The sequence below is a fragment of the Xenopus tropicalis genome, chromosome 2, assembly GCF_000004195.4.
Source record: "Xenopus tropicalis strain Nigerian chromosome 2, UCB_Xtro_10.0, whole genome shotgun sequence".
Lineage (NCBI taxonomy): Eukaryota > Metazoa > Chordata > Amphibia > Anura > Pipidae > Xenopus > Xenopus tropicalis.
Genome location: NC_030678.2, coordinates 27,407,567 through 27,424,579, shown reverse-complemented (window position 1 = coordinate 27,424,579; position 17,013 = coordinate 27,407,567).

Below are 17,013 nucleotides of genomic sequence, written 5' to 3'. Positions count from 1 at the left end.
AAGCTATACCCTGTCCTGGATGCCCACCACAGAGGCCTGAATAAAGGAAAATTGGTGGAAATTACATGTAAAAAAAGTTACACCAGTGGTTTCTGCAGGGACTAGTAACCCATTAAGCTATGGGAAAGACTGGAATCACATGGAGCTAAAGACAGCAGTGTGTGTAGAGACCAGGGGGGGTCACTGGAATAGAGTGACTGGTGCATAAAGAAGCAGTAACAGCTGAGAATATGGGAAGCATAGCCAAGTGCATTAGTTAGGAGGCTCTTGGCAACCAACAAACCAAAGCAGAATAAAGGCAGACTAATTTGTGTGGAAGACATCTGGTAGACCACGACTGTGTTTAGCAGCCTGGAAAAAGTACCTACAGGATTTAACACGCCACAGTTATGTAGCCTTAGTATTCACTGCACAAAACACTGACTTTAGCATTGCCTCTACTGATTATATTGCAAAAAGAGCCATAGTAATTGCAAAAATAATCACTATAGCAGTGACAAATGTCCTCCCTCTCTTTAGCACATAATGCTACACCTAAATGAATCTTGCTTAAAGGTATAAATAGGTATTTACCTGGCCTGTGGTAAATGTGGCTGCATTAATCTAAACAGTAATTCAAAGTATTAACAGATACTTGCAGGGGATTTATAAAGTCCTACTATATGGCCATTGTAGACATTTACCATCATTCCAAGACAAAATGTGTTTATTAAATCTGCCTCTTGCTGTATAAACATTTCTTAGTGCTTCCAGCTACATCTCCCATTTGTAGATGGCAACAGATGGAAAGCTGCAAGCTTGACAACCTTGTCTCACTATAATGGGTGAGACGAGGGTGTGTTCCCAAGAGCAATGATCACGTTGTGCCCTACCAACAAGGAACTAAAGAGGCTATGTACATCATGGCTCTGTAAGGCACTGTTACACAGAGAGGGTACTTTAGAAGAGATGTAGAGGGGGTGCAAGGAGAATCACGTCTCAAAGAAACAGGCACCATGGTCAAGACCTTCTATTTATAAAAAGATTTTAATTTGGGGACCATTAGAGCAATAAGATGCAGTGCATGTGTTGTTATAACAAGATATAGCACCCCAATTTCTAATTACATCATACTTTATCCAGCTTAAATAACTTTTTTCCTTTTCAACTTAAAGGCAAACTCTGGCCAAAATTTGTTAAACAGCCCTTCAAAACAGAGAAACCCCTAATATATCTATCACTGTACAAAAAGTATGAATAAATATCATTTTTATATGCTGAAATCCAGCTAAAAAAAACAGTTCTTCTCTTTCTGTATCATTTGAAATCCTGGCAGGGGTGGAGGAGCTAAAACACTGATGTTACAAAGTACAACAACTTCTCCACAGCTTACAGACAGCAGGAACTACATGAAGGCAGGATGAGGCCAGTCGTCTTCATTTTTTTTTAGACTGATCAGCAGGAGAACAGGGGGCCGGGCTTAGGTAACTTTTCCAAACCATATTATTACATTATGGGGCTCATTTACTAAACAATTTTGAGATAAATTTGTATTGCTTTAAAATTATAGAACATTTCAGAATGTATGTGAAAAGTTAAAATTCCACAAGTTTTTTGTAGTTTTCGGTAAATTCCATGAAAAAAACGTATTTCGGAACATTTCGGAAATTGTTATCGCTTTGGTTACACTTTCGTCTAGACTATCTTTTTGCCAGACTTGATCTGTCGAGTGCCATTGAGTCCTATGGCTTCCGACATGGAAGGCATCAAAGCCAGAAAGGTTTTCGTGGCGTTAACGAACTTTTCGGCATGAAAATTTTGTGACTTTCGGAACGTAACTGCGATATACCATATACAATTTTAATGTCACAAAGAGGTCCAATAACCCAACACTAATTTGTTTACACATATCATAAATATTGCTAATAATTACTGTATATTGTTTTATTATTATTTACTTGCTGTATATTTCTGTACACAACAACTCCATACACCGATATTCTTTTTCATACAAATACACCATCCCTGTGTCATTGAGATAACTGCAAGTACAAAGTAAAATATCTCCCTGCTGCCAGGATTCAGTGATTGATCACCATCGACCCAGAACCTCTTTGTAAATGAAGGTATCACACAAGTATTTTCTTGTATGCTGAGCTGAAATGCAGGCAGTGCATCACGGTTCCATTGTTGCAATCCATCCCTTATGTCACCAAATAAACAAAGGCTTGCATGTTGTGATGATAAAGGCAACGATCCCCTTGCTTTTAAATACAGCAAGTTAAAAGCTTAACTCTGTGCCTATTATTTCATTGTTAGAATTGTACAATTACCAAAGTAACTTTAAACCATTAAATAATAATTATAGCAGTTTTTTAAAAGAATTTTATAGGATTTTCCTAGAATTTTTTTAAGCACACGTTTTAAAAGCATCAAATAGGTAGAAACTGAAAAAATAGTCTAGGGCTTAAGAATGAAATTGATTCCCATTCAAATCAGGTACCTAACTCTCCTTGAAAATGTCAGGCCAGGCCATTACCAGAGTATGATTTATAGCTGAAGACAGAGAGATAATACTCAGGTGACTGTCTGGGTTTGGAATTCTCGTGCCACGAGAGCCGCCCCATCACTGCTACAGTGTGACAGCAAACCTAATCGGCTGCCTTTTGCTCAGCTACTATTTCAGCAATACAATAATAGCAATGAAAGCTGATATCCCTATGCTTTCATGTATGTGCAAGTGTAGTGCCATCCTTCCTTGCAGGGGAAAAGCCATGCTTAACCAAACCAAGCTGGCCATACATACCAATGATATTGCACAAAATGAATATAATTATTGGTACATGTATGGTGCCCCATAGACCCTGACCAACATCCATGCACTATGGATAAAGGTTGGTTGAGAAATTAGGCAGACTGGAATTTTTTTTATCTGATGATGCACCACATTGGCCAGATCCTGTGCATTAGCAGATGAGTAAGTTAAGAGAGCAGTAGCAGAAATGATTGGAATAATAGCCGGCAATACTGTGTGATGCCCCTCATATGCTCTCAATCCATCTGGCCCATGTGAAAGGTTTCCACATCTTTTACCAGCTGGTAGGGACAGGTAAAAAAGTGGGTGGGGAAAAAGGGGATGGGGTAGTGACATAAAGGGGTGGGGCTACAACTCATAGACGGAAGGAGGGCGGGTTATAGAGTGGATCAGGGAATAAAAAGGGTAAAATTAGAGCAGATTAGCCAGTGGCTCATCTTAAGGGTGTTACAAAGTTACTTGCAACTACATTGCTGATAAATTTGTAATACTGGCCTGGGCCTTGGCGGGTGTTTTACTGGCTAGGACAGTAAAGGGCTGAAGGGCTCTCCTCCCGGCAGCTGCGGTGGAGTGTACTTCCAGGGTCGGACTGGGCCCAGACCCAAACTTACACGCGCTCAGGGGAGGATGTCGGGTGGGGGCCCCTGTGGGGGGGTTGGTTAATGGGTGTAGGGACGTGGCGGAGGGGGCACCTGCAGGGCCCCTGGGGCAGGAGACCCGGTGGGCCCTGCACCCCCCCAGGTGTACTTCCCTCCTCTGTAATTTGCCACTGTCATTGGGTCTGGCTGGGGGAGAGGGGACGGACCAGGTGGGGGAATGGGCCTGGGTTTTTTCCTGTCGGCCAATCCGATACTGTACAAAAATACATTTATATTTATATCTGGAATAGTGTTTATGTACCTTTTCATCATAGGCTCAACTGAATGAGCTCATGTCAAAATGGGGGGTATATTTTCCCTTTAAATATAAAGCCATTAACTCTTATATGAACAGTACACATTGGTAACTCTAGTCAAAAGTTAACGATGGTTAATAAATTAAAGCCTTTCATTTTCATCGTGTAACAGGTGCGGCCCCATTAGTGAACAACTGATACAGTGGGCAGTAAAAAGTTCAGGGCAGTCATGTGCGGAATGCGCTCACTTACACTATAGAATACAACAGCAAGCATTAAACCCACTGCTAACAGAGACTGGGCATCTCCACTTCAAAGCAGCAAAATGCCAATCTCTCAGCAGTTCAAAGGCTAAATAAATAGAAAATATGTCAGGTAAAACAAGGACAATCATATACTTTAAAAACAGATTCAAAATCAGTCAAGAGTAAAAAAGACTTACAAGAATTTAAAAGCAAAGTTATATACAGTATTTGCTTTTTGGGAGAAGAGTGCATGGTAGCAATGTCTGATGCTGAACATAGGCAGAGGGTGACTTTTTAGCTTGGGGAGGCCAAAGATGGGCCATACGTAGACTGACCTAAAGCTAATGTGAATCTTCCAACTCTCTCTAGCGGTTACCACTGACTTCCAGGGATACTGCTCAAAAGTGTGGACAGGGTGCTTTTTTCACCCTAAAATGCTTAGGATGTAAAAGTATTTATACATCTCTGTTAGGGGTTCTCCATCCATTTGTGTTCGGAATCAGTTAGCTTAAATGTGTTTTAGTTAGTTTTATAGTGAGAAAGGCAGTAGGTACTGACCCAGGTACATTATATACAGTCAAATGCAGTCTATTTATTTATCATATTTAAATCATAAAACAGATAAAAAGGCAGGAATCCTTCCCCAGTTTGATCCATAATAAACCAGCCCCTAGGTGTTTAATAAAAAGCAAATCTCCTGTATTTTTGGAGGTCTGTCATGACTTCTGAAAAACTTGCACATATTACTTTCCAAAAAACTGTGGTTGGTAAAGATAAAAACAATGCGCTTCCATCGTAAAAATATACTCTTTATCCATGGTTTGCTTCTGGGGGGTCCAGGGCATGATCGCAAAGTGGGTCCAGTGGAGTTATGATGTGGAACAGCTGTGTTGGCGGGGGGGAAATGGCCTTCAAAATAATGTTGCAAAAGATGACCTTTCAAGTTGATTTTTTTTATTACTACTGTAAAATTGTTTTGCAGCAGCTTCTTCTTCTGGCACAACCACACAGTGGGCAATAAAGAAGGGAAACTTAAAAAAAAATGCTTTAGTAAATGCAAATGTTCCATTTTTACTTTATTTTGGCTTGGCGCTAACGTCTAATGGCTGGGCTGCTTGGGCTGGGGCATGAAGCAGGCTGGGCACACATCGTGGGACTTCCCCGAATTCCCTCCCCGAATCAGTCGTGCTGGCTGATACATTATATAGCTCCAAGAAGAGGTTGGATGGCTTTTTAGCAAGTGAGGGAATACAGGGTTATGGGAGATAGCTCTCAGTACAAGTGAGGGAATACAGGGGTAGGGGAGATAGCACTCAGTACAAGTGAGGGAATACAGGGTTATGGGAGATAGCTCTTAGTACAAGTGAGGGAATACAGGGGTATGGGAGATAGCTCTCAGTACAAGTGAGGGAATACAGGGGTAGGGGAGATAGCTCTCAGTACAAGTGAGGGAATACAGGGGTATGGGAGATAGCTCTCAGTACAAGTGAGGGAATACAGGGGTATGGGAGATAGCTCTCAGTACAAGTGAGGGAATACAGGGTTATGGGAGATAGCTCTTAGTACAAGTGAGGGAATACAGGGGTAGGGGAGATAGCTCTCAGTACAAGTGAGGGAATACAGGGGTAGGGGAGATAGCTCTCAGTACAAGTGAGGGAATACAGGGGTTATGGGAGATAGCTCTCAGTACAAGTGAGGGAATACAGGGTTATGGGAGATAGTTCTCAGTACAAGTGAGGGAATACAGGGGTAGGGGAGATAGCTCTCAGTACAAGTGAGGGAATACAGGGTTATGGGAGATAGCTCTCAGTACAAGTGAGGGAATACAGGGTTATGGGAGATAGCTCTCAGTACAAGTGAGGGAATACAGGGGTAGGGGAGATAGCTCTCAGTACAAGTGAGGGAATACAGGGGTAGGGGAGATAGCTCTCAGTACAAGTGAGGGAATACAGGGGTATGGGAAATAGCTCTCAGTACAAGTGAGGGAATACAGGGGTATGGGAGATAGCTCTTAGTACAAGTGAGGGAATACAGGGTTATGGGAGATAGCTCTCAGTACAAGTGAGGGAATACAGGGGTAGGGGGGATAGCTCTCAGTACAAGTGAGGGAATACAGGGGTAGGGGAGATAGCTCTCAGTACAAGTGAGGGAATACAGGGGTAGGGGGGATAGCTCTCAGTACAAGTGAGGGAATACAGGGGTAGGGGGGATAGCTCTCAGTACAAGTGAGGGAATACAGGGGTAGGGGGGATAGCTCTCAGTACAAGTGAGGGAATACAGGGGTAGGGGGGATAGCTCTCAGTACAAGTGAGGGAATACAGGGGTATTGGAGATAGCTCTCAGTACAAGTGAGGGAATACAGGGGTATGGGAAATAGCTCTCAGTACAAGTGAGGGAATACAGGGGTAGGGGAGATAGCTCTCAGTACAAGTGAGGGAATACAGGGGTAGGGGAGATAGCTCTCAGTACAAGTGAGGGAATACAGGGTTATGGGAGATAGCTCTCAGTACAAGTGAGGGAATACAGGGGTAGGGGGGATAGCTCTCAGTACAAGTGAGGGAATACAGGGGTAGGGGAGATAGCTCTCAGTACAAGTGAGGGAATACAGGGGTAGGGGGGATAGCTCTCAGTACAAGTGAGGGAATACAGGGGTATGGGAGATAGCTCTCAGTACAAGTGAGGGAATACAGGGGTAGGGGAGATAGCTCTCAGTACAAGTGAGGGAATACAGGGTTATGGGAGATAGCTCTTAGTACAAGTGAGGGAATACAGGTATGGGAGAAGCCTAGTACAGTGGGAAAGGGTATGGGAGATAGCTCTCAGTACAAGTGAGGGAATACAGGGTTATGGGAGATAGCTCTCAGTACAAGTGAGGGAATACAGGGGTAGGGGAGATAGCTCTCAGTACAAGTGAGGGAATACAGGGGTAGGGGAGATAGCTCTCAGTACAAGTGAGGGAATACAGGGGTTATGGGAGATAGCTCTCAGTACAAGTGAGGGAATACAGGGTTATGGGAGATAGCTCTCAGTACAAGTGAGGAAATACAGGGGTAGGGGAGATAGCTCTCAGTACAAGTGAGGGAATACAGGGTTATGGGAGATAGCTCTCAGTACAAGTGAGGGAATACAGGGTTATGGGAGATAGCTCTCAGTACAAGTGAGGGAATACAGGGGTAGGGGAGATAGCTCTCAGTATAAGTGAGGGAATACAGGGGTATGGGAGATAGCTCTCAGTACAAGTGAGGGAATACAGGGGTAGGGGGGATAGCTCTCAGTATAAGTGAGGGAATACAGGGGTATGGGAGATAGCTCTCAGTACAAGTGAGGGAATACAGGGGTAGGGGGGATAGCTCTCAGTACAAGTGAGGGAATACAGGGGTAGGGGGGATAGCTCTCAGTACAAGTGAGGGAATACAGGGGTAGGGGGGATAGCTCTCAGTACAAGTGAGGGAATACAGGGGTATTGGAGATAGCTCTCAGTACAAGTGAGGGAATACAGGGGTATGGGAAATAGCTCTCAGTACAAGTGAGGGAATACAGGGGTAGGGGAGATAGCTCTCAGTACAAGTGAGGGAATACAGGGGTAGGGGAGATAGCTCTCAGTACAAGTGAGGGAATACAGGGTTATGGGAGATAGCTCTCAGTACAAGTGAGGGAATACAGGGGTAGGGGAGATAGCTCTCAGTACAAGTGAAGGAATACAGGGTTATGGGAGATAGCTCTCAGTACAAGTGAGGGAATACAGGGGTATTGGAGATAGCTCTCAGTACAAGTGAGGGAATACAGGGGTATGGGAAATAGCTCTCAGTACAAGTGAGGGAATACAGGGGTAGGGGAGATAGCTCTCAGTACAAGTGAGGGAATACAGGGGTAGGGGAGATAGCTCTCAGTACAAGTGAGGGAATACAGGGCTATGGGAGATAGCTCTCAGTACAAGTGAGGGAATACAGGGGTAGGGGAGATAGCTCTCAGTACAAGTGAGGGAATACAGGGGTAGGGGAGATAGCTCTCAGTACAAGTGAGGGAATACAGGGGTATGGGAGATAGCTCTCAGTACAAGTGAGGGAATACAGGGGTAGGGGGGATAGCTCTCAGTACAAGTGAGGGAATACAGGGGTATGGGAGATAGCTCTCAGTACAAGTGAGGGAATACAGGGGTATGGGAGATAGCTCTCAGTACAAGTGAGGGAATACAGGGGTATGGGAGATAGCTCTCAGTACAAGTGAGGGAATACAGGGGTATGGGAGATAGCTCTTAGTACAAGTTGACCAGGGACTGGTCCGATTGCCATCTTGGAATCAATTTCTAATTTGCCCTCTGCGGCAAATTAGAGAGGCTTCAGATGGGTTTTTTGCCTTCCTCTGGATCAACAACTACCACTTAGGCAGGTTTCATATAGACATAAAAAGTTAAACTCGATGGACATGTGTCTTTTTTAAACTAAATTACTATGTATGTTACATACACACACCCTCACTCACAGGCACATGTAGAAACAAACACACACGACTACTGACACCCCAGTTGGAGTATTAATATTGTTATTGAGTTGGAGTATTACTTTTTTTGTATCTGTGTTTTTATTCCCAGCTAATTTCCATGTCTAAGCTGTTCCAAATGATTAAACCACTTTTATTTTCTCTTTGTATAGTCATGATGTTTTAAGTTCTTTGTATGTATGATTTAAAGTAAAACTGATTTTTTAAAAGTATAAAATTAAAACAAATACTAATGAACAAATCATTTTACAAATAAATACAATTAATAGTGACTAACTTACATTCAATTTGTTTTCTTAATGTTTCATTTGAAGTATAGCAAAATATGATTTCTCCCGTCATGGGTAATTCAGCGCTACACTAATTAGTAAATGACAAAGCTGAGTAAATAAAACATTACTGTATTATGCAAATGAATGTATTCGCCTCACTTCTGTCATGGCAGAGACAAGAGCAAGTCAGACAACACATTTCTCTGTAGCTCAACACAATGAGCATTAAAAGAACATGGATGTTGGAAGATAGGTACCGCCAATAAACACATTACTGTGCTAACAAATAGTACATCATAGTTACACCAGGCCTGAAATTCATTTTAGCTCATTATTTATTGAAATACAAATAAAATAATTTCTTTGAAGAACAAGTACAATGTAGGAGAAATCCCACTGCAAGTAGTAAGGCATTAGATAAATTCTAGGTAAAAGTTCTAATGTGGGCTTCTATGATCCCCTGGGGTGGTTCACCTTCAAGTTAACTCACCCCTAAGCTCAGTTTCTCAACAGCTTCTTAGAGCCCACTGAGCATGTGCAGTGTCGCAGACACTTTCCAAGATGGGGAGCCCCTGGGATCCTGTGTAAAAACCTGGATCATTGCTGCAATTGAGACGCTGAAACTTTAGGCTTAGTTCAGTATATATATATGGGACTAAAGGTTTAGTTACCCTTTATTCAGGCAGTTCACTATAGTTTTAGACAGCTAAGTGGGATCTAATTTATAGTTGGGAGGGGAAGCAGTTTCTTTGTCCTGGGTTAAAGTATTTTTCTGTCAGTAACTGGCCAGTAAATATAATTTCATATTTTCCCCTTCTATTTCATAAACGGGGAAGCTAACACACTCAGCCTCTGGATCCCACCAGTTCAAAAGGGTGTATGGTACTCTGAGGCTTGTTTTACCTCCAATAAGGATTAATTATATCTTAGTTGGGATCAAGTACAAGGTTCTGTTTTATTATTACAGAGAAAAAGGAAATTATCTTTAAAAATTAGAATGATTTGCTTATAATGGAGTCTATAGGAGAGGGTCTTTCCGTAATTCGGGAACTTTCTGGATAATGGGCTTCCGGATAAGGGATCCCATAACTGTAACATAATAATACAAGAACATTATGCTGTCATTTTTAACTTCACATTATTTGATCAGTTTTTCTAAAGCCCCCTCTTGGCTAATTCTGAAGCTATCACACCCTATCCCAGTAGCGATTTGCTAGTAATATACATTAAATATTGGGTATTACCTATGTGTATATTAAAGTCAATGCACTTTAGTAAGTCTGCCTCTTTCTTACCAGAGTAGCAAAGAGTGAAACAATAGCAAATCAGTCAAATGAACGATGGCAAGAGCCTGGAGACACATTGCATTACCTCCTACAAATGCTGAGTCTGACTTATTTCACGCTGGCACCAGTTCCTAGGTCTGCTCATTATGTTGGTATGACATATTAGTTAGACTAAAAGCTATGGACTATGCAGGATACTTAAGGTTTAGAGTGATTAAATTATTCTGCAATGCATTCAGCTAGCATTTCAATAAGTCATAGTAACATTTCAAGAGAGAGAAAAAAAAGCTCTATGGCTCCGAAAGGGTAATTCTCCTCAAAGCAAAGGAACATCAATGGCGCATTGTTCCTAAATTGCAGTGTTACAGTAATGGTGATTACCTCCATTCTTTCCCTATGCATTAAGACAAAGTCACATCTTGTTGGAAAACTAAAGATCAGTCGTTATAGCTTAAAGCATTACTAATATTATGCTGATTAAGGTGCCTTTATTTCTTTTTTTTACTTTTCTTGTGGCAAGTGATCATGCCGTGCACATAAGAGTATATGCAGGTACAGTTCCATCTGAACTTCCATTTAGAAGGCAAGAACTTGCTTAAAAATAATCTTGTGTCATAATTCTACCATCATTTGGCCCAGAAATAGCCCCAGTAATATTCTTCTGGTTAGAATGGGGATTCCCTTATAGCAGTGATCCCCAACCAGTGGCTCTTGAGCAACATGTTGCTCGCCAACGCTTTGGATGTTGCTCCCCATGGCCTCAAAGCAGGTGCTTATTTTTGAATTTCTGGTAAGGAGGCAAGTTTTGGTTACATAAAAACCAAGTATAATGCCAAACAGAGCCTTCTATAGGCTGCCAGTCCACATAGGGACTATTTAGTAGCCAATTATAGCTCTTATTGGCACCCCAGGATTATTTTTTAATGCTTGGGTTGCTCCCCAACATTTTTTCCATTTAAATGTGGCTCACAAGTATAAAAGTTTGGGAATCCCTGCCTTATAGAATGGGATCTATAAATGGCTGCTTATAGCACACAGGGGGGCTCATTTATCAATGCATCGCAGCACACAAGCCGACGCAATTATGATTATGCGCCATTTTGTGGGCACACGCAATTGCATATGCGTTACATTGCGTCGGTTCATTTATTTTTCTGCCAGTTCGTTTTATGCGCATGACGCAAATACTGGACAATAATGTCGCAAACAATGACATGTTTCTTTGGGGTGTGTGTAGGGGCGTGCTTTAAATGCTCAATTTTTGCGAGAGTGCGCCCTTTGCGCCTATATATGTGCTATTTGCGCATATATAGGGGCAGATTTGCGCAGGCACGGCTGCATTGAAAGCTTTACGCCTGTTCATTTGTGGCGTATTTCTGACTGCGCGTTCTTCAACATTTACGCTACAATAAACTGACTAGGTTGTTAGGAAGCATGTAGTTGGTACAGGTTTATTAGAGCATTAGCTTGCGCCATCTATGCACACAATTTATGACAAGTTTTGCGTCGTCATGTGTGCAGTTTTGCGGCATCATATGAGCATGTTTGTATGGCGCAGCAGTTTGCGTCAACACTAGCGCATGAAACTTTAAGCGACCGTGTTTGCACTATACTGTTAAATATGCTTATGCGCAGGGCAAAAGTTTTGCCTCTGCGACTGTTATAGCGCTGCGATGCGTTGGTAAATGAGCCCCAGGGAATCAGTGGGGCTCATTTATCAATGCATTGCAGCACACAAATCGACGCAATTATGATTATGCAACATTTTGTGCGCACACGCAATTGCATATGCGTTACATTGCGTTGGTTCATTTATTTTTCCGCCAGTTCTTTTTATGCACATGTCGCAAATACTGGGCAATGATGTCGCAAGGAAGAACGTGTTTTTTGGGGGTGTGGCTAGGGGTGTGTTTTAAGTGCCCAATTTTTGCGTGAGTGCGCCCTTTGCGCCTATATATGTGCTATTTGCGCGTATATAGGGGCAGATTTGCACAGGCACGGCTGCATTGAAATCCTTACGCCTGTTCATTTGTGGCGTATTTCTGACTGCGTGTTCTTCACCATTTGCGCTAGTATATTTGCAAATTTGCACTACAATAAACTAATTTAGGTATGTCATTAATAAAACTATGTTAATGTTTCTAAAATTTATGATATATTAATTAGCATTATCATAAAAATATAATTGTTAATTTGTTTACAATGTTTTAATAACATTTACCCTTTTTTAACTTTGTTCTTATCTATAAAGGCAGTTTCCCTTGTTAATGTGATGGAGCCTTTCATATGTTTTTTTCCATTTAACAACTAACTGACTAGGTTGTTAAGTTAGGAAGCATGTAGTTGGTATGGATTTATTAGAGCATTTTGCGCTATCTATGCACATCATTTATGACAAGTTTTCGTCGTCATATGTGCAGTTTTGCATCATCATATGTGCATGTTTGTATGCCGCAGCAGTTTCGTCAAAACTAGCGCATGAAACTTTCAGCAACTGTGTTTGCGCTATACTGTTAAATATGCTTATGCGCAGGGCAAAAGTTTTGCTTCTGCGACTATTATAGCGCTGCGATGCGTTGGTAAATGAGCCCCAGTGTCTTTCTAGGAATTTCTTTTGTGAGTATTTGTAATTGTACAGGACAGCACTTATCAAACCAAAGAGAGGCTTTTGGAAAACTAACAGCAGTAAAGGTTGTTTATAACAGGAATGCTTCAATGCTTAAAAAAGTTGTTGGAAACACCCATTATATTCAATAATGTAGCGCTGGGTCCCTTTAAAGCAGTGATCCCCAACCAGTGGGGCAACATGTTGCTCCCCAACCCCTTGGATGTTGCTCCCAGTGCCCCCAAACCAGGGAGTTATTTTTGAATTCCTGACTTGGTGGCAAGTTTTGAATAAAAACAATATTTCCTACCAAATAAAGCCCCCTGTAAGCTGATAGTGTGCATAGAGGCTGCCTAATAGCCAATCCATCTAAATTTCATTTAAAGCAACTGATTATCCTACTCCTCACCTCTCCTGGAATAATCTACCAATAACCTACACTTTCCCAGAGAGAAGCAGAAAACACCACCTGTAGATTGGTATCTGGGGGTGGGGGAATTAGTTTTATGACTCCTAAGGGCTCATTTACATGTGCAGGTTTTTTCCCACAATGCAGTGTTTCTTTTGCTGAATTCCAGCATCATTGCGTGTGCATTTTGTTGCAAACTCGCTGGCGTTATTTCCAGTGCTTGGTGTGTAAGTAACATAGATAGGTCAGTAGAGGTTTGTGTGTGCTGGGTTTACTTGGAAGGGCTGAACTTGATGGACTTTGGTGTTTTTTCAACCCTATGTAACTATATAACATCTGAGACCAATTTGTCAGTGTGCTGCGACTATTGATGCTGAGCTGCCCAGGCAGTAGCTCCAGGATTCCGCTGCATTAAAGGAGAATGCAAGTCAAAATGTAAAAAGCATACTGCCCAATAGTCCTCCTATTGTTTAGTAAAAACCCCACACTTTTGGCTCACCTAATCACATATTTACTCAGTCACACTTACTTCACATTTTCTATCTGTTTTCTTGAACAGGCAGCCATCTTTAAAAAGGCTGCTTCATACTGCACATGTGTTTCATTCCCTCCCCCCTGGCAGATCTCCTTCTGATTGGCTGGTGGGCATGTGTAGCTCAGAACAGGAGACAGGATCAAGTTACACACATGTGCATTGCGCTTATTATCCTTTATCACTGCACTCTGATGCAAGGACCTTGGAAAGTGGTTTAACACACAACTCAAGTGCCAAAGTGCAAGTGAGTACATGACCTCTCTAAAGTGCAAGTGGGTACTCTCTGGTTTCAATAGTCCAATCTATTTAAAATACTGTGATGTTTTCCCCTTTATTTTAAAGCCTGGGTATTGGTTACAGAATCAGTTTATGGATTTGGTCAAGGGTGTAGCATCTTATGTGCATGTAGAATATATTCATCCAGCTAAAAACTTTTTGCAAGCAGCAGTTATATGGTTGGGGAGGGAAGGGTTCCCAGTGTTAAATATGAGGGTTGTTTAGCAAGCTGTATTGCCAACTCTGTTCCCCTTGACTAAGTACAATTAAAATGTAAGGGTAAAATTGCCCTTTAAAGGAAAACTATACCCCGAACAATGTAGCTTTCTACAAAAATGTATCACATAATACATCTCAGATATAAAACCCATTTTCATAAAAATATACTTTTTTTAAAAGTATAAAAGGGCTATCCCCTGTGATCATAGGATTCGGAATGCACACAAACAAGCCAAGGGCACACATACATGCTAGGCCCCATCAATTAATGGACAGGGTTCTGCCTTTTCCTTCCTGTTAGAAGGAATTAGAGCTGCATTATTTCCTGTCAGCTGATCTCTGAGGGAGCACACAGCCCATCACTAAATGGCGGCTCAAGGGAAAGGATGTAAAAGGGCAATATTTACTGATATATATATTCCAGTTTGGTAAAATTCTTTAATGGGCCATTTAGTATGAGATAAACTATCTGCTGGTTAAGGGGCAGATTTAACAAAATGGGAGATTAGAGCTCCCTACAGAAAAGATTCAACCACTTTCTCCTTTAGTTTCCCTTTGTGTAAACTTTGTTTTGCTACTTTCTCCTACACAAATATTGATTCTGCATATAAGAAGGATATCACATAATGAATATGAAAATAGTTTCTCCAAGCAAAGAGGCTGAAGTGGTGAAGTTTTTAATGATATCTATATCACAGAGTTCCCAGATCCGCCTTGATAGTGTGATCTCCATAGGGAACTGTACAATCATGTTCTAAAACAAAGCTCGGTGTTTGAGCAGTGTGAAAAAAGTTAAGAAAATTTGAAAGCAAGAGAGGGAGAAGCAGCGCTGACAAGAAGTAGAGCAGTTACATAACAGAACTACAGTTCATGACTCATTGCTAAATCAAAGACACATGAGAATCTCAAAACAAACAACAACACAAAAAATCCTGGGAAATGGATGTTTGCTTCACATTAACATCAGTGGAAAGTTCTGCAAGGTCTGCACTGGAGATTATCATCTGAAAAATGCCACTTGCATTTCCAGGCAATTATTACTGCTGCAGGGCAGCTCTCCTATTGATATCAGTGGGGAGCGACCCGTAGCGGCTAGCAGGAATTCAGCTGATTCAGACATGGAAAGAGCCATACTTGTCTAGGCAGTTTGCACAATGATTCTCTTAGTAAAGGTATCACATATATTGCAATTTTATTCAGGGTCGGACTGGGCTGCCAGGTTCCCTGGTGTCTTTTTCCGTCTGTCTTTTTACAGTTAAAGTTGCATTATTTCCTGTTAGGTGATATCTGAGGGAGCACGCGGCCCATCATGAAATGGCGGCTCAATGGAAAAGATGTTAAATGGCAATATAAATATATATTCAGGTATCGGACCCCTTATCCGGAAATCCATTATCCGAATTACGGAAAGGCCATCTCCCATAGACTCCATTTTAATCAAATGATTCACATTTTTAAAAATGGTTTCCTTTTTCTCGATAATAATGAAACAGTTCCTTGCACTTGATCCCAACTAAGATATAATTACCCCTTATTGGGGGCAGAACAGCCCTATTGGGTTTATTTAATGGTTAAATGATTCCCTTTTCTCGGTAATAATAAAACAGTACCTGTACTTGATCCCAACTAAGATATAATTACCCCTTATTGGGGGCAGAACAGCCCTATTGGGTTTATTTAATGGTTAAATGATTCCCTTTTCTCTGTAATAATAAAACAGTACCTGTACTTGATCCCAACTAAGATATAATTACCCCTTATTGGGGGCAGAACAGCCCTATTGGGTTTATTTAATGGTTAAATGATTACCTTTTCTCTGTAATAATATAACAGTACCTGTACTTGATCCCAACTAAGATATAATTACCCCTTATTGGGGGCAGAACAGCCCTATTGGGTTTATTTAATGGTTAAATGATTCCCTTTTCTCTGTAATAATAAAACAGTACCTGTACTTAATCCCAACTAAGATATAATTACCCCTTATTGGGGGCAGAACAGCCCTATTGGGTTTATTTCATGGTTAAATGATTCCCTTTTCTCTGTAATAATAAAACAGTACCTGTACTTGATCCCAACTAAGATATAATTAATCCTTATTGGAGCCAAAACAATCCTTTTGGGTTTAATTACTGTTTAAATAATTTTATTAGCTGCCTTAAGGTATGATATCCAAATTACGGAAAGACTCTTTATCTGGAAAACCCCAGGTCCCGAGCATTCTGGATAATGGGTCCCATGCCTATATATATATATATATATATATATATATATATATATATATATATATATATATAGCAAGATTCTTTAGTAGGTCACTTAATGTTATATAAACTGTTTGTCAAGTATTTACTCTGGGGCTATAGTTTTACTTTTAGTAGGGCAGTGCAATGATTAAGGGGGCAGGAGCCCCTGCTTCATGCTGATCCACTAAAGCTAAAGTCAGTTGGCTCCAGTGGTTGTAGGACAACTTCAGCTTTGTCTTCCATTTATACATCCATTTAAGTAGTTCCCACCAGGCAGTGAAATGCTTAGCCAAAGGAAATACCCTAAAAGCACAATAGGATAGATTTAACCAAATACCAGTACTTTAATATGTATTACACAAATTCTACACCATACACAATACTAAGGGGGTGATTTATCAATGCTCAAATTCGATTTTTTTCGAGTGCTTTGAATTTATATATATATATATATATATATAATTTTAATAAACAAGGAGACATTTGAGTGGTAAAAAAAAAGCAACTCTAACATTTACAAATTTTAAAGTACTCATAAACAGCAACTCAGCAAGTCCCCCAGCCCACTTGGGAATTCCCAGGCAGTAATGGGTCAGACTTCTAAGGTCATAGACAGTTTAGTAATGAAAAGCAAGAGTAACTTTATCTACTGTAAGATCCCAAATACATTGTTCTATGCCTTCACATACTGCTAATTCAATACAATTAATTCAATTCATTCATTCAATAAA